This window comes from Adelges cooleyi, unplaced genomic scaffold (assembly GCF_023614345.1).
Source record: "Adelges cooleyi isolate 19-005CV unplaced genomic scaffold, UGA_ACOO_1.1 ACOO_flye_CR_arks_rails_tigmint_CR_PRNA_21, whole genome shotgun sequence".
Taxonomy (NCBI): Eukaryota; Metazoa; Arthropoda; class Insecta; order Hemiptera; family Adelgidae; genus Adelges; species Adelges cooleyi.
In genome coordinates this window covers 7,778,680-7,802,557 of record NW_026095871.1, presented here as the reverse complement: position 1 = coordinate 7,802,557, position 23,878 = coordinate 7,778,680, and the positions used below count along the sequence as shown (strand labels likewise).

Sequence of the window (23,878 nt, the reverse complement as noted above, 5' to 3'; positions counted from 1 at the left end):
CTAAAACACAACAAAATTGTATTTTCATTTACCTTGTTAAAATTGTTTTATTGTTTTGAGAATAACAGTAAAACTATTGAGTAAAGTGATTAATAATACTCGATAGGAATAGTGCCTGAATAAGGCTGTGTGAGAATAAGAAAAAAATCACAGTCCACTAACATTTAATTTTTTTAAAAACATGAACAATTAAAATGAAATATGTATCAAACATTTTTAATACAAACCACGTTTTTGAATTGATTTTTGTTTTTAAAACAAATTATCGTGCGTGTATGCATTTACCGTTTTCGACCTTGAAACAGTTTTGATACTTTTTGTACTGTCTGTTAGTTTATATAGGTACTAAAATATGATAACATTTTGTTTTGTAAGAAATTTAGTTTATTTTGTTTTAGTTAGAGTTGAATGTTTGACTTTTTTTATTGCTTCGAGTACACCGAAACGATGACGAAAGCTGTAGCTGAATAACGAATACTTGTCGAAGAAAAACCACAACTTAGTTATTCAATAACCAACCGCAAACACAATAAAAAGAAAATGGCGCGAATATAATAGAAATAACTGCCAAAAAGCCGATTCTTCTAAAGTAAAGACAATTTTGATAACTATCTCCCAAAGCTACACACAAAGGAGACGACTTTAATTTGTTTATATACAGTGTATATAATACACACTGAAGGCAAAACAAAACAAGTCAACAGAAACTGCTCACTACATTATTTTTATTTAACACTTCTCGTCGCTTATTTAAAAATAAAATTGTCGATTTCTAGAAATAAAGTTATTTAATTAAATATATAATTGTTTAAGTTACAGTAGTTTCTTAAGAATATTGTACAATTTTGTTAAATATTAACCACGATTAAATTATTCGGTTTTAAACAATTTTTATTTGAAAACAAAACTGTATAATTATTGTTAATACGTCATTAAACGAATAAATTGCTTAATTAACGTCCAAAACAATAGTAAGTAACTTACATTTTGAAATCATTTGGACTTATGGAAGTATAATATTATTTATATGGTAATGTTTTTTTCTTTGAATAGTACTCGAACCATAGTATTGCGTTGGATTAAGCAAGACAATTAAAAAACACAATACTGTTGTGTGTAAGTAAATTATAATACAGATTAGTTAATTCGTATATTATATTCACATCCATTGCCCAGCGAGGCAAAAACGTACAAATGACTTAGCATAAAAAAGGGGACAGCGAGATAGTGGTCCGGGAGTTATAACCCGTTGGGCAATACTTGAAATAAAGAATGATAATCCGGGACATAATAGAACCGCTTTGGGGTTCAATTTTCAGCCCGTGGGTTTTACCTTTTATCCATCGGAGTCATATATCTTTTTTTTTATAAAAATAAAAAACCTCGAAAATATAATAAAGAAAATATCATTATCCCTGCTGCCGAGGCGGTTTGATTTTGATCATATTATCTATACGGCGGTACGGTCTTCTTTTGAGGTCTTTAAAAATAAAAAAAGCTCGTGTGTTTTTTATCTGCGATCGATTCACACAACTAGTGATAGCCATTATATTTATTACATGAACGTTATAACCTAATATATTGGTAATGGCATGGCGTTCTGCCTAAAAGCCCCGTCGGAATGCCAATACTGTCAGAACACAACTCATACAGTTTTTTTTTCTTTTCAGAAATACACACTCGGATCGTGTACGTTATACATATTTTTCACATTGCTTTTTTATTTTTTGTTATTTTGTTTTAGCATTAAAGTCTAGGAAGAACAAACTTGTTGTTAATATATTCAATAGCTTTAAATTCGAGAACAAACTGCAAATGTAAACTGATATTTTTTTTTTAATAAAGTAATCAACATTTTTCAATTTCAACTCTATACTATTAACTTTAGGATGTTAATATACCACATAATTAACACTGTTTGTTCTTTCTATAAAAAAAATTTGCATTTACATTTGCGTCGGTCGTTTAAAATTACCCCAATGGATCCTGTTAAAAATAATTCCTATACTATAATAAATGTATTTATTATTTTATCGATATTAGTTTTTTGTTAAATTCCATTGGTTTAATCCTTAATGTATAATATGTACCCGTTTTGGTAAAAGCAATATTCGAGCATACCCTTTTTATAAAACAATTGAGCCTTTTTAAAGTTTAAATTTGTTATTAACTCATAATTTAATAATATATAAAATATTATGATTAATGTGAAACACATAACATAAAGATATGTAATTCATATTTATTCGAAAGGTTTCCTGGACGTTTCTAATGAATGGAGCTGAAGTTAACTGGCACATTGTTTTGTTTTGTCTATTATTTACACGAAACTTTGAAATAAATAAGCTTTTTATAATGTACAATGGCGAATGCTATTCGTTCGGCTTAAACAGTTAAAAGCGCGGTCAAACGGTGTTTTACTTCAAAAGTATATTACCACCTGACATATAAGTTATAATAACAGGGTCAGCAAAACGCGGTTGCCCAATCAACTAACTGCGCCTGTATTTGTGTACTAGTGTAACTCAATCTAACCCAGCCCATATTGAACGTATAATCTATTAACAAATATTTATTTAAAAAAAAAAAACACTAATATATCATTTACCTGATTAGAGTTGTAATCCAAACACCGGCGGCACACGTAGGTGTTCCTGACATGAGTCGTATCGCTTAAAAATGTATTTTACAATCAACAAGTGGATTTATACTTTCATAAGAAAATAATAAAAAACGACCCGTTTCGGTCGATTCTGTCGTTAAGTCGACGTTGAGTTGTGTTTGAGCTATGTAGTTGTGTATTGTGTTCACTGTGTTATTCATATTTGAACTGTCATCACAGTATAGCCCGGCGTACTGTATTATGTTGTGTACAATAATATAATGAGCCTCGTTTGGGCGCGCTGAACTTTAAATTTGCCGACTACGCTTTTACTCCAATCTTTGTGTTCTACCGTGTACTGTACGCGTTTGCAAACAATGTAATTTTTGAATACAAGTTCATTAGTACCGTAATTATTTCTCCTTCTCTCTCTCCGCTCTCTGATAATATAATGCACGCCCCGCTGACGTTAGCGGCTCGTACTTAGGTAAACTCGTTAGCGTATCCGTCCGACATTGAACGTTGTGTCGACTTTTCACGCGGCGATTGCTGTTGCCGGGAATAAAAAAAATATATACATAAAATAATAATTCGGAATTTAGAATTCAAACACAAACGCCACGTTGAACCGCTAGCCGTCGGTTAGTATTGTCACCACCGTTCAGGGGCTGGTAAAAACGAGCGCATCGATTGTTCAATTAAATTCGTTGGGTTCGTTAAGGCTGGCAAACAACTTATTGGTTTCTCGGCGATAAGAATCGCATTTTGGTCCAAAAGAGTCGAGTCGAACGTGCCACCGTCTCCGTCTCAGTCGTCATCCGATATGTTTCTGCACTGGTCATAAAGCCATTACCGAGATACGACGTGAAAACGTTGCCGCCTTCTACCAAACGATATGAAAAATTTAAAAAAAACTTCCCTGACGAGTACCCCAAACGAAGGCAACGATAATTATTGTACAAAGCGAAGGGGCGTTTTCCTCGAACACCCGACGACTATTAAAAACTATTTGCTGCAAGTGTTCTTGTTAAAACTTTAACAATCAAAATTAAAAAAATACCGTTACTATGTAAACTATGTACGTTTTAATTGAAAAGGTCGTCGAAAGTGTATTTTATTTAATAAAATATGTACATATAAATTTACACGCAAGTATAGCTAATATTGACTGAATGGAATTCGGTCTTGCAGCCATGGTTACTGAAATAAAGTTTAGTTTACAATTAAAAAATTGTTTTCCATATTTGATCTGCTATTATAAAAGGCTCTATTAAAAGTTTTCACATAGGTATTACATATTATATTTTAACAGATGCGTACGAGTCCACAACACCACGGGATACATTTTTATGTATCTTAGGTGGCTAGTAAACATATCAAGTTTCTGGCTATTATTTTAGTGATTTCATAATATCTGGCCTAAAATAATTCATAGAGAATTTGGCCCCTTAAATTATTGAATTTATTATTCATTTCTATTTTGAACGTTGTGAATACAACATATATGCCCTCCACCCCCATTCCCATTCCCAACCCTAACCCCATCCCTCATCTCTAATCTCTAATCTCCTATCTCTTACCCCTATCTCCTATATCCTATCACATAAATGTAACATCCCCATTCCCACTCCCAATCCAAATCTTGTGGAAAAGATATTACGCCCAAAAAATGCGAATAAGACTCTCGATTGTGTTGTAACATTTATATTTCGCATCAATGATAAAAGAAAATTGTCATTGCGCGTTTTTAGTTTACCTTAATTTGTTTTTTTTTTAATTTAATTGGAGTTAAAACATAAACGGACGTACGACGTGTACTAAAATTAACTATGTATGACTAAAAAGTCAAGAATACAATTATTTTCTCATTTTCGAACTTTCTATGCTGAACAATTTATCCCTTTTTCCTGCGCACATCTAGCGAACTATTGGGAATACTTACCCTCATTTATCAATGAATCGCGTCTAATCGCAATAAATATCATTATAAACATCAAGATTGCCAACTCTAAGGAAAAATGAGTCTTAGGCCTCGGGCTATTTCTTCGACATTTGTTTTTTTATTTGCTCGTACTGTCTGTCTAATACCATACACACACACACGCCCATGCCTTCACAAAAATAAGATATTTGTGTTTTGATCAGTATACAAAGTCCGAAATAAGCCTCTGTACAACAATGTTAGTAATTTAGATTTCTTTTTTAGAAATTGTTTAGAAATTGTGTTGTAAATACTTTTAAAAATGTATTTTTTTTTGCACTTTTTAACATCACATGCGTGTGATTACCAACTCAGTCGGTCGACGAATAACAAGATGAAACGGTATTCCAGACAAAACCGCATTAACGGCTTGCGTGCGTTCCTTTCCGACCACATTTATCAAATCCTATTTATTTATAAAAATTAAACTCATTATATGTCCGCACGTGCAACGCCACGATGATATCACGTATCCTGTTCTTTTAAAATAGGAACATAATATGTTTTTAATTCCTTAAATATGTAGAAAAAATTTTTTTTTTAAATGTTAGCGTTTGAAATTTTTTTAATTTTCATCAATCTGTTCGTTTGCTATGACTTTGTAAAGATTTGAATTTAATATTAATATTGGTTCGGTTTTCACATCAGTAGCACAGCAATTTACCATTAAATAATATTGACTGCTGTTGAAAACAGATATGAACAGATATAATCCTAGTAGTATAAGGCAGGTCTTTGGATAATATACTCGGTTATCATTTAAACCGTACGGTTGATAAGGAGTTTGTACAATAATATTGTAAAATATCAGAACAATAATTGTTGTGAATGTGTTAAAACTTTCGTGGATTGATATATCAGTTGAGTAATTTTCGGATATATCCACGTCACATGTTTTATCACAGTATGGTCACGGCATTTGAACAGTCGAGACCACTATTGCCCTGAAGATGGACTCTGCAAAGAGTCCAAAACGTCGGCATAAAATATGTGACGTGGATATATCCGAAAATTACTCAACTGACAATAATTGTTATACTAGTTCATGCGGCTACACTGATATCTTTGCGACTCAGTGTGAATCAGTGTTTTTTTTTTTAAATTTCCTTTGTTTTCGGCCGTATCGGCTCGTCTGATTTGGATTTTTGTCTGAAAATTTCACACTGTCTTATCGACTCCTCGGTGGCGTTCAACGTTGTAAAGGAGGGGGATGGTCCTCAACGGCTATACCGTCCCGTTTCGATACAATACACACCAAGCCGTCGGCAGTAACGATAATATATTATAAATATTTCATCTCGCGTCATAGTTGGGAACCATTAGCGATCATATAGTTTCTGAGAATGTCGGGCGCGCTAAGTTTTTGGGGATATCCGCCGCTCGCACGAACAATGGCAAACTTTCGCCAAAGCGCGGATCATTCGGATATAATATGTACACAACTTTTGCACGAACATGACGGACGTGCTACCCTCACCGCCGCAAATACTCTGTTCGTTTGGTTTGACTTGGCTACTCCTCGTCCGGTAAACGTCGCGTGAGAACCGACCGAGCAAAAGGAGAAAAACGTTCTGCGAAAGTTTTACACGGGGCGACCAGACTCTAGACAGCTCCGCTGCTGTTCTTATCCCGTTTCCGTGGCATAATCAGCCCATAGAAACGACCGGATCGAACCGGCGTTGTTCGTCGTCTATTCGACGGGTCCACTCCAACTGTTGTAGCTTTAAAATTGAAAAAGATGTAGTCAAAAGACAAACAAATATATATCATCGAGTCAATTGCAAATATTAACCGATCACGTTCAAATTTGGACGTTTTCTTTCTTCTCGAAGATTTTATGGCGAGCGAATCAAATTATATCAAATGACATCAACAGTGCGGGTGCGCGACTCGGTTGACAAACGGCCAGGGGAGTTTAATTATCGTTATTACCGCTTGTCGGTGTTATATATATTTGAGGCTTAAAGGCGCGGTTCTTATTAACGAAACACACGTTCTCTTAATTAATAAGTATAAGTGTATATTGCAATAGTCACGGCCCCGAAATCAACGAAAATGTGGTCGTTTGAGGAGAACGCGGCGCGACGTGCGGATATCCGCAAACTTCATTGAAAATTAAAATAATTTATTTTTCTCAGAAAATGCCCGTCATACACTGGCATGTGTCTCGATACCCATGTAAATACACATTTTGAATTGAACCTATTCAATACATGCAAACTAAGTCTATTAATATAAATTTAATTAAAAATAACTAAAAAAACAGTGATCAAAATAAATCGATATTGGCGCCATTCATAAAAAGGATTATGCTTTTCAAATAACAGCCCACGATTAGTATTTATGCATATATTGCACGTTTTGTATGATATTTTATATTATTATTCCGGTTCGGAGAACATTTCATATTTGTATTGCATTGTATTGTACGTGCACAACGAGTGGAAGTAATAGATGGTGAAAAAAAAAACCAGATATTTATATTAAAAAATAAATAAGCTCTGTATAGGTAATATTGTTTTTTATCCAATACTTACTATTGAATACCGCAGTAAAAAACTAATAAATTAATATTTATTAGTATTTATTGTAGTTGAACATTGTTTTGTTCACACACTACAGACTACTCACTAATGTTTTTTTAAACTAATAAACTATTGTCAAGTACAAGCCTATTATCTCATGTGCTTTTAACTATAGTTTTTATAGTTAATAATCACATTAAAATTCTAGAACCATTTTTAGAAAAGAAAATTGTTAAAGACTAAAAAATTGAAAAAACTTAAGCCTTATTTGTCTTTATATATTATATACAATAAATGATTACATAAATTGTATTTTGATCCAAGCATGCTCTGATCTTTTGTAGCATTTATTGTTTTTTTATTATTACTATAGATTATAAATAATATTTTATGTTATAATAAACTTATATTGTTTTTTTTCAATAGTTCTCGAAACAACGATAAAATGCTAAATCATGGTTACCGGAAATTAAATAATAAAGTCAATAGCCAAGCTACCAAAGATATTAAAAGACAAATATAATATTTCGAAAACAAATTTTAACTCTTCAATTTAGTTTCACAACACAGTAAATATTAGGCTATGATTCAAACTTTGCAATAATCCAAGTGCTCGTTAAATTAATAATACTTAAACTAAATATACTTCAATAACATTGTCCATAAACTCAAAGCAACTAGTTTGTAATTTAATTAGATATGTATATACAAAGCGAGACCGTTGGTGTGTTCACACAAAGGTAAAAACCTACTTTGCTGACTTGACGAGTCTTTCGCTATTGGCTTTCCTATGATTTCCTGAAGAAAATAGGTTATTATATTTTATTATCCCAGTATCTCCTGGACAATTGTAGAGTATAAGAAAAAAAATTACTTTAAAGTAACCAGCATGGAGTGTATTTCATTTTTCTTTTTATAATTTGAAATTGATAATTTTTAATTAATTACTATGGACAATTACGTTTTTTTTTTAAAAATGTTTAGCTGATGAATATTAAATTATGTAGGTCTTCTAAAGGAACACTGTGGTACATAATATAATTGTTTTACTCAATTTTTTTTTATAGTTAATCGAAGGGCATAACGCACGGTTATAAGTGTAAGACATAGTGTAGGTAGAAGTGCATTTTTTTTTATTTTACACGAAAGACGTTTGAAAATTCACAATGCCAACACGTAGCCAGGTTAGTCTCGGTAAATGTGTAATCTATTGCTCGATTTTCCCCATCCCCCAAAAAAATGCACTTATACGTGCACACGTGCACTACGCCATCGACAGATAATATTAAATACAACAATACATCATAACTAGGTACTATATATAATTATTATCATGGAATTTTGTACTCACGTGTTGACCACGACCAGACGTTTCGGCGAGCTTTCAAACTTAAACGACCGTGTTTTTTTTTATTATTTGTAATATAGTCTTACGCGATATTATTGATATATATATATATATATATTATTTATTGCGATTTTTTTTTTCCAATAGCGAAAAACGGGCACTTTGCGCTACCTATATGATATTACATAACGGGTGGGCTTTCGATGGAAAGTGCACAAGCATACAATCGGCGGCGACCCGACGACGACGCGGGCTGAGCGTGTAAATAGTGGCGAGTGCACACGGGCAATGAGGTGCAACACTTGATGACGCGAAGTTTGCCTCTGTGAGCGCGTTTTCCCGGCTTTTCGCCGCCGCCGCCACCGCCTTTGCCACGCACACACACCGCGTCCCCCTGGAAACGGGCTGACCAGTGCGGGCCGGAGAGAGAGAGAGCGAAGCGCGCGCACACACAACCAGCCAGCAACCCCGTCGCCTTTGCACTTACACACACGATGGCCTTTGTCCGTCCTCCCTACCCCTCGGGAGTAAGGGTTTTTCCCATTACCCCACCCCCATCGTTCGCGCCCCACAGGTGACGGTAGCACACTCGGCGGACCACCTGAGGTTTCTGCCATGTACCTGCTAAGTTGTTCTGCGTACACACGCCGCGAAGACTTTTTGTTCTTTTTACTCACGACCTTTTTCGCCGAACCCCTGACCTCCCCCCTCCACCCTCTTGCTATCTTTCCCCACCGGCTAAGTTGTTGTCGGCGGTTTCCACCACAAAAATGCGTACCTACGTCATAAGCGGGACCTGTATAGTAATTTATGTAATAGTATAGCAACTGAAAAAAAAAGATAACGATAACTTTCGTTCAGAGTTCATCATTCGAGTAAAAAAAAAAAAATTGCATTCAAGTAATATTATTTGCAATTTATTCGCATCATTTTTTTTTTGTGATTCACACGAATAAAAATAAATATAATGTTTTTTATTTCATTCCACACGTTCTTCAGTTTATTTAAGTTGCTATTCGTTATTGTTTGTAGCCCAACTCTGTTTTCACTATCATACCCTTCGTTTTTATTAACTACCGATATAGAGCAGTAAATGTGTTTTAAAGTTTTGTTATGTGTTTTAGATACACATTATCGCGCGTTTGAGGGGGAAGTTTTGCAGATCTGTACGATTGAAGAATACTTACATATAGGTAGTTAAGAAAAAGGGCAAAATATTACTTTTTTTTGGCCTAAGAACCTTTAATGTACGATTTTTTACCAATAAACTTTCTACATATCAGCAATTCTTCAGCAAATCGATGTGGGGTTTCCCTCGATTGTTCCTGACAACAAGAACAATAGTATAAGTTTAGATCATGGGTAACAAATTGCGTTTATCATTAAAACGATTGCAGTGTAATGTCGCTTAATACCGTCCATATTAATACCCACTAGAGCCTCATGTGATGGTCGGTATCAAAAGGGTTTTGCATTAAACGAGCAAATTCGGTTATTGCTAGTACTTATTATTATAGAGCTCCCTGTTTGTCCCATGACCGGTAGGGTTAGAAGTATTAAAAAAATCAATTACCGTCATGCGACCCCGAAACTAGGAAAACGAAATACCGCTTTGTACTTAACGAAACCCATTAAATTTGTTGTAACAAAATTTTTATAATTTAATCGAAAAATAATACTTATATTCGAGGCGCTTGGAATATATTTGAATTTTAAATTTGTCACGAAGTTATATTGCTATGAACAATTTAAAAAAATACAAATACAAGTACCACTTGTATCATGTACTTTCAATTAAGAAAACATGATTTATAAACAAAAATGTTTATAATATGTATCGCGATAAATGTGTAGTAAAAAGTAATCAATTCTTGTTGAAACTTTTTAAAAAAATTATTCAAATTACATTGTTTTTTTAATTATAATTTACAGTTTATTGCATTATATAAACATCACGTGCAATATTTCTATCTTATATCTACTACAAAACATTAAGCGGAGAAGAAATGAAAAATTCCTAAGGTCGTTCCTAGGTTTCTTCATCGTTTATTATTCTACTTGAGTGGGGTAGACCATCCTAGTCCCTTTTTTCTTAAATTTTCCACCCGTCGCCGTCTGTTTTACCACCGCACAAACATCCGTGTCTCCACTTTTATAACATCTATCTAATTTGTCATCAGTCAAGCTCTATTTCTCCTTTCTCTCCAAACATCCGGTTTTGAGTGTAATTAAAAAACTCATTTAAACAAATGTTTTTACAATATTTATTCGGAACTTAAAAATTATCAATTAACACAATACTGAAACACCAAAAATATAACTTTAACAATACATTTTGGGAGATTATTTTGTACCTAGTTTTTTCTTTTAGTGGATCTAATGTTTTCATGTAAACACCACATTGTAATTTGTATGAATTTCAAGGCTAGGAAGTTCATTTTATCATTTAAGCGCGCGTTTTAACTTCTTATGATTAGCAACTATAATAAAAAGTATAAATATACCTAACAACTACAAAGTAATTGTACATAATTGTATAATTGTAATAACTTGTATCACAATAAGAAAATAACGGGCAACTATAACTTTAACACTATTGTGTTGCTGTTCGCAGAATAATAAGGTTGACATTTTGTGTCGGTATATTTTTTATAATAAAACTGGCAATAATTTTGTGCATCTTTTTGTATTTATCATTTACATTAATTGAAAATTTAGCAAGCGCGTTATTGTTATCTCTATTCATTCTGTTCGGTCTAATCACGCGTGTATGTATAATATGTTATTATTTGCATATCATTACACTAACAATGAAAATGTGTTCGTACCAAGGGCAAAGTTTAAATAACATAAGCAGATTATTTATTGACGATACATGTCAGTTTAACATTAAACGGTAACGTCTATTATTTATCAATATATTTGAATTCCGAATTCATCGTTATACCTACATACATATGTAGTTAGTACATGACGTGTTCAAGGTACATACTATATGTGTATATAATATTTAGAGTACGAATGTAAAAGTTTAGAGTTAAACGAGTGTTACCGAACAAACATACTGTTTAATTCAACAGAAAAATAAAATTGATATTTTCGATTTTAATGAGGAAAATTAAATAAAAACCCCGTCGTGACATGGTATATTTCTGAGACGTATAATTTAAAAACAAACCCAATTAAAAAAAAAAGAAAACGTTTTCTTATAAATAAATTGTTTAAACGAGCTGTTAATACTCCAAAAGGACGCCTAACGAAGTACAAACATAATAATGTATATATAAATAAAATAAGATTTTTATTATTGGTTAATATGAATAAATACGGTAATCCCAAACTCAAAGGGGAAGTGGATTGAAATAAACACTTAAGGTTTGCATTGCTATTTTGATAAAATCGCTGCATGGCATCGTTTACAGTTGAAAGGATTTTTTTACGCCCAAAAGTATTTAGTATTGTGATAAGATCTTTTTTCCCCGTTTGTGTTATTATTGAAAATCGGGGTTTATATACTCTCGAGAAGTACAATACAATGTTGTACGGGTGGGAAAAAAACGATTTTCTTAATAATATAACGAGATTTGCTTTGCGTGTCACATTCAAGTAATTTGCTTACAAATTACCATAATTATACGTTTACGAGGTGCGGTTTACGATTTTTTAGGGGTAGTATAATACACAGTGTAACTACTAATATGTATTTAAGTAATGGCTAGTAAATAAAAAAATGAAAACGCTGTCTAATATCTCCAAATGTTGAGTTAAAAATACAACGGTGACGGATACGAAGCTCCCTTTGGTAATTTCGTAATTTGTCTCAAGTATGTCTCATTATTATTGGACTACCTATAAAAGCGGTGTATGCCAAAATAAATACTTGCAAAAACATGATTTACCAATTTGTTGATAACCCAGGCGAATTAATTTTTACACCACTGTGTTCACTTAAAATAATGTGATTTTGTTTAATTTTTTTTTTTTGAAAATTGTTGAAACTGTTTTGGCTTTAGTTGTTTTTCGAGCAGAGCGGAACACAAAAATGGAGTTTATATTGAAATTTACTGAATTAAATTTTCCTTTCACACTAAGCCGCTGTACTTGCGGTGTAGGATATGCATGCATCGAGATAACACACTGAACATTTATTATCACAAAACCCCACTACGTGAAGTCAGTTACCATTACTCTCTGATGTGAGTTTTACTAGATGATAATATATAAATTATAAACGCCAGAATGCTTTAAGGTTTTTTTTTATTAGCCGAGTTCGTTCGAATGAAGCTGGCAAATAAAAACAAAATTCTATATAAGTCAACCCGTATTATATTATTAACGCATTGGTTTATTAAAAATAACATTTTTTAAAAACCAAATTTCAATAATATCAGTTTATGTCACGTTGTTTGTGTCGAAAAGACAATATTATTTTACCGAACAATCGTTAATCAAACGGCGCTTTGCATAGGCAATTGTGCTACACCCAGGAAATTATTTAGATCTCCTTTCAACTGTCTCTACCGGTATGCTACTGTACAACAATTCTAAGTACTTATATTTTACTAATAAACATTAAATATTAGAACAAACGACATACAGAGTGATTTAATAAAAAAGCTTAATTATAATAAAATTATACTGAATGGGTTAAAAAATAAACTGGTATAGTTGTCGGTTTAAATTTCCAAAATAAATTCCAATATAATATTAAAAAACTCTATATTGTCGATTGAATATAGAAAATCATATTAATTCAAAATTATCTTAGACATTGTGTTTTTAAGTTAATTTGAAAAACGGTTCACAATCCATATTCCCCGTTCATATCTTTTTAGTATATTTAAAAATTAAAAATTTTTCGGGGTGGCATTTAAAAAAATATTTTAACTTATGTTCAAAGAAGCTTCATCAAAGGTAAATTTAATTAATTTCAAAGCCACTCGACTTTTCTTAAGTTTATTAAAACCGTTAATATAGTGTATACAATATAACAGTAGCAAAAAAAAATAGTTTTTAATTTTACACCAGTGTTTGAAATGCTTTCATGTTTCTTGTAATATATTCTCTTATTATTATTTGTGGTTATTAATTATCACAAAGATGTATTTCGCTTTGAAATTAGTTACAAATTATATTATATGTTTAAGAAAACTTTTAAAAAAAGTACAAAATAACTAAGACATAATTAATATAATTAATTGTTTAAACAAGTGTGGTGTAAAATGAATGAAATATTATACTTTCATTAATGATTTTTTTAATATAAAACTTTTAATAAAACCAGTAACTTAAGGGCGAGAAATATATTATTTTAAACTTTTGATTGGTTTGAAAGTTATAAGAATTTACTAACGACACGGCATTGTATATTAAATAAAAAAAACAATAAATAATTGGAAGTAACTATATTTTTGTTAATGTTTTGTTTTTAACTATTTAAATTCGAATGGTTACTAGTAATATTTGGACGGTATGTTTATGTTATGTTGTATTAATATTTTATATTGTACTAATTTATACGATTTTTTCTTTCTATTTGTCACTTTTAATTTTATTAATTCGTTGTTTCATTCTCTGTTATTTTATTTTACATTGTACTGTACTTGAGCCTACGGGCGTTTATTCAAAAAATAAATAAATAATGATCTAAAAATAAAATTTTAATTTGAAATTAACATTAACGACTCAAATTGTTTTTATTTATTTGATACATAAACTGAAGAAAAAACTAGTTAACACCGAATTTGATTAGATAATTTATGTATACAGCGATTTTTATTTGAAAAATAAATGTTTCACCGGATAATTTTTTTAAATAAATGTAAATATTAAACAATAAATAAATAAATAAAATTATGTTTATTTAGGTGGCTGGGAAAAATGTGGAGTGAAAAACATAAAGTAATTAACTACTCTGTCATTTTATAGGAGAGCGATGAACACTATATGTCCATCAAACGCGTACACAACCATAGCACGACTACTTAATGTGTGTATGTATTTTCGAAATTGAGTAAACAGATGTTACAACTATTCTCTTAATGGGTTGGAATAAAATATTTTGCTGAGCCGCGTTTGGGATTACGTAGCCAATGAATTGGTCAATTAAATTAAGCCGATTAAAAATTGAACGGATGGACACAGTTGTAAAAAATATTTGTAAGTATACAACACTAAATGTAACCGATACACTATGCTGTGCTTAATGACATTAAAATATTAACTGTTTCCCTGTGACCTTAAATACTATAGCCTCAAATATACAGACCACAGATAGTGGCCTCAGATTTGGTGTGAAGTTCTTTTATTGTAAATCCTAACACATACATAATCCATATATATATATTGCTATATTTTTTGCAGTCTAATAAAACAATATACACAAATAAATCTTTAGTATATGTAGTTTCCGGTTCGGTAAAAAAAGGTAACGTATAATAATTTAATTTTTAATTAAATTAAATTTGATAAAAAAAGCAACCAATTTTGAGCTTTGCAGAAAGAAAAATTATTAATCTACTCGTATTATAAAACTTGTTTTAAGAATATTTTTTTTTCAGCTGTACAGTAATAGATAAACAGTGTATTTCTCAACCTTAGAAGTGATTAACAGAAAAACGAGACGTGCACACCTGAAACTTTAAATTGGGTTTTGGCGAAAAAAAATTCTATAAAGTCGGTGTATTTTGGGTTTTGCACGGTTTTACTTATAAACATACAAAAACACTCACGTGTCAGCAACAGAGTGATTTATGGACAAAACACACAAATTTTCTTCTAAAATAATTGAAATTTTATAGTTTTTCTATTTGAAAACATTTTTGTTTTTTATTATAACTTTACAATATTACAAAATTACTAAATATTTACCTCTTTTAGTATTTTCCTGAGCTTTATCAACAGCTTTTGAAACTTAAACGGTAATGTAAATTGTATTAAATTCACTTTATAAATTAGGAATGATTGGTTTGAAATTTTGACTGGTCGATAACCGCTTTTGAATAGTTAATTATTTAGGACGGGAAGTAAATAGCCGTAGAGCAATGAGTGCAGATAAAAACAATTATGCACTCGACCCTTTCTTCAGTCCTAAATGTTAAACATCAATAAATTTAAAAGTAAAATTCTATTATTTAAAGAGAAAATTAGCGTAATGTCCTTTATGTATATTGTAGATTCGGCACGATTTCATAACGTCAGATCGAAAAATCAATAACTCCTTGGTCGTACCTACCTATGTGTCTGTGTAAACTCTACAATACATAATATATTTAAATGCCATCGAAATTGTAATATTTGTTATTAAACTCGATTGGCGGTTGTGTAACGACAACCCCTTGAAAACAAAGATCAACAGAATTGTTTGCTTTTACCGACGAGCCAAACGGGTTAATGCAAAATATTTAGCAATCGATTTTGACATTTTGTTCGAAATTGCATTACGTAAGACGTTATGCGACAAAAGACAACGAAACGACATCGCTCGCTTGGTATGTTCGACCGATTCCAATAGTTATCATAATATTATTATACCCAGTGGTTTAAATATATTTGCAGCTGCTAGCTTGAGGTATTCATAATAATAGTAAATATTTATATAAAAGGTATTTTATTACCTACTTTAATCCTAAAGTGTTTCCAACCGCACAGTATCACTGGTGTAGTGAATGGGAGTTAAGTGGGTATTTGCCCCTTAAACGTTTTATTAAGTATTCATATATGCTCGGTCTATATTACTTTGTGTAATACTAAACAAAGAAATCCCTACATAATTTAGTATCAATAAGTACACAGGCAATTGCATTTGGAAATTATTTATTAAAAACAAAAAAATAACAAATAAGTGCAGTACAGTTTAGTATTTATTGAAATCTACGTTAACATTGGTTTTATTTTTAAACTGTCGGTTTAGCTGTGTAATTCAATACGACCATAATATTATGCGATAACGTCGACAATAATCTACAACACAGAAACCGTTAAGTACAGTAATTGGCCACTGTAAAATCACACGGGGGCAATAAAAAAAACCCAAATGTAAACCGTCGCATTCTTCCCTCGGACATAGGATCTTGAATATGTCTTATATGGCCAATAAGAGAGGTCAAAGTCGTTTTCCACCTCTCCCTCTATCTACAACTCTCTCCGTCTGCAACTGTCATTTGTTTTAATCATCCGACTTTTGTCAGAAGCAATTATCGCAGCTGGCACAAAAAAACGGGTCCAAAAAAAAAAAAAAGCGTTTAAATCTTATATACGCATGATTGGAATCGCCGGAAAGGTCTGAATGCGGAAATGCCGATGCCGTTAATGCGGATATGATTGATTTGCCCTCAGATTTTGGTTTCCAAGTTGTTTTCGACCGGCCTAAACGCTGGGGAAAGCGGCTCACACGTGTTATGCCGGAATGCGGCGTGTTGAAGGATTTGCCGGACGTTAATCTCCATTAAAACGGCAGCGCAGTAAAGTTTTTACAGTATACATATATACGTTTATATGTCTACTGGTGTATACGTACATAGCCGATGGTCGCATTTCAAACGCAATACAGCCATAATATACTATATTTGTTTTAAGCTCCCGTACAGTTCCAAGGTCGGCCGGTGCGATAACACAGCAACCGCCGCCGTATATCCTTCCACAAAGCGCATCGTCGGTCTGATATTTCCTTTGTTTTATTTAATTAAACCGAACGGAAAATAAACATTTTTTTTTCCATGCCGAAGCATTCGGATAAGTGGATTTTTTGTTTTTAATCGTTATAGTTTAAAACGCACCAGCGTCACATAGATTGTCACTGGAACCGTCAACGATACTATCGCCTTTGTGTCTGATATAACTTCAACCTGATCGCCATTAACTCAACGTCGATTGTGAATATTTTGATAATAATTCGTGTTTAACTTTTGATATTATTATTTTTATAAATAACGTTTTTATAATACTTAATTTCCTGCCAAAATACATTGTAAATAATTTCAAAAATACTGTTACACATACAATTTGCGTATGACACTTATATTGGATTACGGATTTAATTAAGTAGAGGAGGACGACGACAAATGTGAGACAACTGCATAATAAATTATTTTTTATAATGTGGATTGTTGTACATTGTAGCAACATTTTGAAAAAAAACAATAAATAGAAATAAGAGACAGACTTCAACTTACTACCAAAATCTGTGTTGTCTCGAATAAGGTAAATTATTATTTAACAAGACAATCGAATGTATTCAGATTTGTTCGTTACTAAAGTTTATACATTTTAAATTGCATACCTACAGTAAGTTGTATTCATTAAGAAAACAGGCTGATAAATTCATTTACAATTCTGATTTTTACAAAAATTATTCTGTTAATAATTTTTAATTTGCGAAGGTTTTTTTCTTTCTTATTTGTACATTAACAATAATTGAGTTTAATAAAATAATAATGAAAAATGGTTTTATCTTCCATTTGAATGTAGTAAAAAACAAGACAGCAAAATATTAAAATCAACGAAGTTCATAAATTAAATTATCCTTTTTATGTATAGACTTGTTTTTGAAGAAAACATAAATACGCTGTTAAAATATAATTACAATATTTATTAAATTATAATTATAATACACTGCATTCAAATAATTATTATCAAAAGTTATATAATGTATCTAATAATAAAAATATGAACGTAATGAGGTGTGTTTTGTCTACTACAGATAACGCAACATTTTTAATTTTAATTATTTTTTAATAGCTTTATGGCCATTCAAAAAAATAGTTACTAATAGAAAATAACTTAAACAAAGATTAATTATAATAACTAATATGCAAATAATGCGAAATTGATAGGACATCCCGATTAAGAATAAAGATAACCTTTTTTCTTCTGGTTACTATTAAATAAATAATTGTCCACGTTATGTAAATGATAAAAGTTTGATATTGTAGTCACCAACTATGTAAGAGCACACATGGTGACTAAACTTTGTATACAAGGGCATATAACCATAAGCCGGCGCTATACAACTGGCTCTTATTTATTACTCAGATAAATGTTATCAAGACGAACATTGCAAAGAGAATTGCTTCCAGAATCCACGAATTCTGTAGGTATATTTTATGTACTAATGGCTCTTCGACAAGTTTAAACGTTAACATTGCACATTAATTGCGTTTTGCTTACAATTAGTAAACATACAGAATATAACTTAAGCGAGAAGTACTATTATAATTTGTTTAAGTGATTTAAAGACAACATCTCAGAAATGTATACTCTGTGGTAAATTAAATTAAGTCCACAACAAACGAACGTATATTCCGTTTTAGGCTTGATGCGCTTAACTGAGAAGTTATAAAGGGTGGAACTTTAAAAATGTCTGAACCGAGACTCTGAAAAGATCTACGCTGGGACTTACTTGTAGGCAAATTTGGTAGGTTAGGTTAGGCTAGGCAAATCAATAAAAATGTTTTTAAAAAAAGAGTAAGAAAGGTAATTCTGAATTTCTCTCCGTTACACGAAGAACGTCAAACTATATGTGAATTGAAACTAACAAAAAAAAAATCACAATAAAAGAAAGTTGAATTTCATTGAACATTCCGACGACCCAGTTCAAAGCTGTAACATCTCAAAAACAATATTTTCAATTTAAAATAAATATTCTCCATTACAATTTTATGCTGTTTTAAAACGTTATATTCCCAAATAAATACAAACTACAAAAATTGAAATTTTACAAATTAAAAATAAGCAAATACTTTGTAAAAGGGATGATTTTTGTGTACTGCTGTTACACAATTGTGTTTTTTTCCAACCAACAAAAATAAAGAAAACACAAGAAAAAAATAGTTCTTATGTTATATTGTACAGAAAATATGAAAATGAGAATGTGTCCAAAACTTGTTAACCGTAAATATATTTTATGTGTACCTAACTATGGATCCAATTTCACCCTTAGTTTTCATTTGACACAAATAAAAAATAAGTAGTTAATCTAAGTATGTATAGTATGTATTCAAATCATTCTAAGACCAAAACAATCTCAACATAGTCGATTTCTTGGTTACTAAGCAATATTACAAAAAAAAAAATTAAATGTTTTCTAGTTTTGCAATTTGTATTTTTTCTTCATTCCCTTAAAAAAAATTGATCAACTCAGATGTTAATGTATTAATTCTACAAATTTTGCAATTATGATAAGTTACAACGTTATGTTTTGTAAATTATTATCTCTATCGCCTATCTATCCTTACACAGCGTGAACACGTTAAAAATATATGTTGATACTATTTTTGATAAGGGTGCTATTATATATCATCTTATTTGAAATAAGCACAAAATTCATGATGAAAAACTTAATATACGAGTATTCTATCCTTTTCAAAAAAAATACCCAAGATATATTGTTATAACTTATAATAGGTATATTGCATTATATTAAGATATAAATAACATTAGAGAATCTGAAAACTTAAAAGTTTAGTGGAATAGACAGCTTGGTCTTAAAGTAGTAATAATTTAAAAATATTATTATAAAATAACAAAAAAAAAAATATGTTTAACCGCAAAATGACAGTAAATGTTTGAATGAAAAATTCGCACGCCATTATTTTATTAAAAATCAGAAAATGGTAAAACTAAAAAAATAACAATACAAAAATTATAATATGACATTTTAAGAAAAAAATGATATTTTTTTCTTTTAGTAATTGATATCTAACTTTTTACAAAATATTAATAAAAATACAACTTTTCATGAAGTAACTGTATTTGTTTTAAAAGTTGCGACGTAAAAGAGAATAAAAATCAATTAATTCTAAATATTTTGTTTTGTTGGTTGGTTAAAAATATACTATTTTTTTATAAGTAATTCAAGCATGATTATATTAAATTTACAAATTTTCAATACTCGTGTAAATAAAATGGAAACAATGTGCGTTATCAATATTTAATTTCCTGCTGAATATTAATTCATACCGTAAAACAAACGTCGACAGTATATTAAATATATTTTTGATACACATTATTACCTGTATAGGGCGCATTGTAAATACGATTTTATTGTTTTCGTCTTCGGTAAAAATCTTTGGTATTGTCAAATGTATTTGTTTTTTGGTCTAATTATTGTTACCGGACTAACTTTGTTGTGTGACCGTCAATTAAAAAAATAATATTTTTTAATCAATACCGCGTCAGCGACTATTCGCTGTATAACAGCAGCCACTTTATGATGGAAACCTTAAATGAAAAATAAAAGTTCCAGGAACAGGGAAAAAGTTATTTACTGCTATTATTATTATTTTTAGGGCTTGGTCGCGCACAAGAATATATTATAAGCTCTTAAACATTAATCTCAGACTATTGTTTTCTCCGGACCGAAACCTAATATACTATGGCATGTGTACAATATGATTTTATTGGTATTTCTCTTGTAATTTAGATATAACTGTTAATCCAATATTATGCGGACGGCAATGTCAGACAATACCGAGAGCTTGAAAACCGAAAACGGGTCAATTGCATTATCCCAACACGGCGCTGATGAACTATACTTATCTCTTCGCTGTGGTCGTGACGGAAATTTAATTCGATTTTTCAACCGGCCCGTTTGTATATAATAATAATAATTTAGTCTCGTTTAAGACAAGACAAGACAGCAACAACTGGTCCGTCGCTATCCAAAAACTATTCGACACGACCAACTTCCTATTTGACACTCACACACACATACCTTGGGTTTTCATTAATCAACAGCATCCGACAAGATCCGACCTATCTAAACGACCGTACACGGCCGTCTCATAAATCTTCTTATTTTATTTTTTGTTTTTTTGCTCCCTTAACCGCCTTTATAAATGATTATGGCAATCGCAGCGATACGAGCAAAAACCGTAAGTTGACCGCTGTAAAATTTTCCAGTAGCGCCTCTTTATCAGTGTACCAACTATAGACACTAGTGTATTAAAATACTAGCTAATAAAATGAAAAATTTTAATTAAACATTAAATTTAATTATTGACATTTTATTTTACAACAATCCTTTCGCGGACGATAATAATGTGATTTTTCAATTTCAACGTTAATTATTTTGACAACTATATACAATATTAGCTGTTTTTATTGCCATGTTAAAATCAGAGAACTGTCAAGCGAGCCGAGGGGGCGACAAGATATAAAATCAGATAGGCCAGTTATTTATTACCACAACAGGAGTGCCTGCTGAACACCGATGTCATGCCCTACATAATATATTTATTAACATATTATTATACCCTATATGAATATTATAAATATGTCCGTATATATTTTTAACTGATGAGAAGACTACTGAAATTAATTAAATTTTATTGATTCCGAAAATCAATGAAGCCGCATAAGCGTGTGAATGCCTGTAAATGGGTTTCTTTGTTAAAAGTTTTATACAATTCTATGATCACGTGTCGATATTTTTTTATAAACTTTTATTATAATAATTTATTTAAAAATAACTGCCCTGACTGTAACTGTAAATATTAAACAAAATTTGAATTTTTTTACCTAGTTTAAACTTTAAGGCTGATCTGACTTTTAATGGATACATATTTTACTTTATGTTTTTCATAAATAACTTTAACATAATTTTGTTCATAACAATGTATACCTACGCTATTTTTAATGAAGACATGTAACAGAATACAAAACTAAGTTGCTAGTATGAAAAAAAATACATTTGGTAAACAAAAATAATTTTCAAATATTGTTTGTAACAATATGCACCGTATTCAGGTACCTATTATACAATTTTAATAACAACTTCAATTTCAATGAGGGTTAAATAGTACATTTATTTTTAGTATTATCAAATAATTTGTATTAATGTATTAACATATTATTATAAAATATACTTTACTCATAATATATTTATTTATTGCGGTTTTGCTATTTTGCAAGAAATATATTCCATTTAATAGTATACAAAATAATTAGTATAAATGTCTAACAAAAATGTACCAGTGCACGTTCATATGTATGAAATAGTATTTAGTACTGAAATAACCTGTTAGGTGCCTACACAAAAATATACAGTGCAACATCTGGTTGAGCTAAATACTTAATTTTAGGCAACCTTGCTATTATAAATAAAAAAATACATAACTAAATAATGCATTCTTATTTTATTATTTTTTTAACCGCGTTCACTTAATAATATAAATGTTTAAAAATGTAGTCATGCTTTATAATATTCATAATAACCCATTTAATTTGATAACAAATCATGTTATAAAACACAACATATTAATTACAAAATATTTAAAATCACTTGGTTATTTTATGGAATTCAAAATCGACAGCCTTATATAATAAAAACTCCTCAATTAACTCGATGGGCTTTTAACGAACAATGAACATCATATATATATATATATATATAATAAATATGCAATAAACCTTTTTCCAATCATCCTTTTTAATGGACTTTCTAGTGGTCGTTGTTGGTTTACCAATGACAACGACATACAACTTCAACTAATACCAGCAATCAGTCTATACATTACTGAGATTTATTGAACCATAACATTAATATATTATGAAATGAAAAGTTATTAATAATTTATACGAACCGAACAGCTAAATAGTGCGTTTCCAATCTTAACGGTATTCAAATTATATATACCTATATTTATTTCAATTTATAAGTGTATAGTACTTTAAAATATATAAAATTATCGTTATAAGTCATCCAACTCCTTGCCAACTTTTGGATAGCATACTTAAACAGCCCCTCTGAATGGGTAAGGTATGTACAAACTTGCGGTGTATTAGTTAGGCGATTATTCGTGGTACCTACCATAAGGTGGTCGTTATAGATAAAGTGAAAAGGGTACGGCCGCCGAAAAGTAGGGCGAAACTAAGATAAATACAACAACAAAAAAAACACAAAGATAAATAACGTCGAAAACCTTTAAACAAGGGTTGGGTGGGCTAATGACGTCGGCTGAATACTTAATTATTGCTCGGATAAACGAAAAACAGTAACACTTTTCTAGGTCCCGCCTGTCGCCATGGCAACGGCTAAGTGCTAAGTACCGATTGAACTAGTTTCGAGTGTCACGTCGAGAAAAACGCTACCAGAACCAATATCCGGGAAAATGTCGAAAAACGGGAAGTATCAAATAAGCCGTTAATGGATGGCCCGGAGCAAACAACCATGATTTTAATCCAGCCAGCTCCGGAGTTGCCGTCCGGGATTTTTTTACACTGTGCCAAAATCTTAAAAAAAAAGTAAATAAAATAAAATAAAAACTTTATCGCTGTCGTAGACGATAGGAATAATTTTGTACAGTGACAAAAACTGAACGGCTAAAGTACTTGAAAATGGTAAGTTATAGCTGTTAATGTTTATATGTTTACCGTTATCGTTTTTTAAATGTTAGGTACAAAACGCGAGATTCGAAGAATGT

The 23,878-nt window shown here is 31.0% G+C and overlaps 1 protein-coding gene across 3 annotated transcripts in view; it reads right to left on the bottom strand.

Moving 5' to 3' along the window:
* LOC126834910 (protein qui-1) overlaps positions 1 to 8,766 on the bottom strand; it is a 104,582-nt gene extending 95,816 nt beyond the window's left edge. For all 3 annotated transcript variants that reach the window (XM_050567132.1, XM_050567134.1, XM_050567133.1), the window contains exon 1: positions 8,460 to 8,766. The gene's annotated coding sequence lies outside the window, so the exon portion shown is untranslated. The remainder of the gene's footprint in view (positions 1 to 8,459) is intronic.
* Between the last annotated feature and the right edge of the window lie 15,112 nt (positions 8,767 to 23,878).